Raw genomic sequence first — 2,624 nt, 5'->3', positions numbered from 1 at the left:
TCAGGCCAGGCCGCTTCCCCTACCCCTGCCCCAGGGGCCTGGAAGAGGTGTTTGGAGAGGCTGTACAGCAAGAAGCTGAAGTCAGAACTCCGCTTAAGTGACAGAAACGTAACTCTAGCTCCCAAAGGCACAGAGAAGGAGTCAGTAGCTGGAAGAATCCAAGGAATTAACCCACAGGAACGGCCCCAAGCCGTGGATCTGCTCTGCCCTCTGCTTCTGCCCCAGTTCCAGCTCATCTATTCCGACTGCAGACCGGCTTCTTCCCCAAGGCAGGAAACACTGAATCCTCGATGATTTAAAAAGAAGAATCAACTTTTGCTTTTATTTTTTTTTTTCTCTTCCATAGGGCTGGCTGGGCCACCTTTGGCCTAAAATATGAAGAAACATGGTAATGAAGTTCGTGAAGAGGGAAAAGATGACTCCAAAAGCACATATATTTAAAAAAAAAATCACTATTCTAAAAAGTATTCACACACAAAAGCAATGTAGTTTAAAGCAGGACAAATAAAATATGGAAAGTACATAATAGCATCCTTTCCATTTTTATATCCTATAACTTCTAAGAGGGACTGACTCTCTTTCATCTCCCGTTGAAAAACTTGGAGAGTTTTAACTGGCGAGGCTTGAATCGTGTGCCACACTTGGGTCAATAAGCCATGGCCAGGGGATGGTTCCTGTAAGAACATGGCGGCCCAGGGCTGGCAGGGCCAGGAAGGGCTGCGACTCCCAAGAGAAGGGAAAGGTGCCGAGCAGAAAATGCTCCTAATATCTCTTCCATGATGTGAATGTCTGCTGAATTCCTGACCAGAGGGATGGAAAGGAACCATGAGAACAAAGAAAATTTTGCCGAAGTTTGGAAAACTGAATGGTCATTTGGAGGCCCAGGAAGGGCAGTTGGAGAAAGGCCTGTCTTTCTATGAGAGCAAAGGATAAAAAGCGTCGTCCTGACAGAGAAAAGGATAGGCTTCCGACAGCATCTGTCTGCGTGTGAGGGGCCAGAGGTGCAGTGGCTCCCCAGTGGATGGGGAGCCTAACCGTACTAGCTGGTGAAAATCTGAGAAAGACCTTTATATCCCCCAGAGAGTGGGGTTGCCACGAAAGAGCCTGCAGATGGGAGCTGACCTGGCAAAGCAGACAAACGTGGAGGGTGGTCAATTGATTTCTCTCAAGCCACTCACAAAAGCTGTGCGGCCCTCAGTCCATTAGATTTCACCTCTCCAAGCCTCAGTTTGCTCGGATTCAAAACGGTGAACGTGCAAAACGAAATAATGTATAAATGAGAGTATCTCTCTCATGAGGTCCAGTGAAGATTCGATGAGATAATGCACGTCAGACAGGGGCTCCAGAACCCGGAGCACAGGACAGGCACCCTCCATCCTGTTCCGTATTATTTCCGTGACTGCTACAGAGGAGGTGTGTGGAAGGGGTAGGTCAAGGAGGGCCCTCTACCTGAGTGCCTATCAGAGTACAGTCTCAAATGCAAAAGGCTCTAATTTGTGGTCGATGGCTCCACCCTGGGCCACGGAAATAAAAGCTCTCCTTTCTGATCGCCCCGACAGGCTGGGCACCCCACTAGGGACTTGACTTCCACGAGCTCATTTTTGTCCACGCAGCAGGGATTTGAGATAGTGTATCTGTTAGCGTTTGCTGCATAATAAAGTACCCCCCCATCTATGGCTTCAAACAACAACCCCTTATTAAGCTCATGATTCTGTGGTTCAGAAATTCAGCGAGGCTATCCTTCTGACCTTGGCTGGACTCACTCATGTATCTACAGTCAGCTACTCACCAGTTAAATGGCTCTGCTTCTGGGAGTTGCCCGGCTGTCATCTGGGGGACGGGGGTGACTGAGCCATGTGTCTCTCTTCATCCAGCAGGAGAGCCCAAGCTTTTTCACACAGCAGTTGGGCAGGGTTCCAAGAGAACAAGTGAACGCGTGCAGGGCCTCTCAGGCTTGGGCTCAGAACTGGCACTGGCATTCTACCACATTTTCTGGCCAGAGGAAATCTCCAGACCGCCCCAGATTTTAAAGGGTTGCGAGAAGCTGCAAAGCTATATGGCCATGGGGCATGCTCAGAGAGGAGTGGAGAGTTGTGGCCACTCTCACAATCCACCAAGAGAGGTACCAGCATAACTGCCATCTTAGATGTGAGAAAATTGAGACTGAAAGGGGCAAAAATGTCTTGTCCAAATTATGCAGCGGGGAAGTGGAAGAGCCGGGATTTGAACTCAGAGGTCTCCGTGCTCGGACTGCATCATGACATTCAAACTCCATTCTCTCGGGGCTGGGGGTGGGGGGGGGGCATCTAGCAGGGCCCTTATCGGGCACAATCCCAAACAGCCCGATCTAGCAGGCCCCAGAGAGCATGGCTGAGATGAAGGCAAGGCAGGAGCCGATAAAACGTGGGGTCTGGGACAGGTCAGGACCAGGGGACACAGACGGAGCCTGTGGCCATGACAAGGCTGCCAGATTCGGGACATGGGCTTCGGCCTGCCTCACAAAGCCACAGAACTCAACGGGACAGATCAGAGCTGACCCTCTTCCAGGCAGAAAGCTTGCCTGGGCCTCGGGCTGGCAGGAGCCCATGGTGAGCCGTGGTAGGAGGACTGCCTCTAATTTCTGC

This window comes from Neomonachus schauinslandi, chromosome 4 (assembly GCF_002201575.2).
Source record: "Neomonachus schauinslandi chromosome 4, ASM220157v2, whole genome shotgun sequence".
NCBI lineage: Eukaryota > Metazoa > Chordata > Mammalia > Carnivora > Phocidae > Neomonachus > Neomonachus schauinslandi.
Note: the sequence above shows the minus strand (reverse complement) of the source record.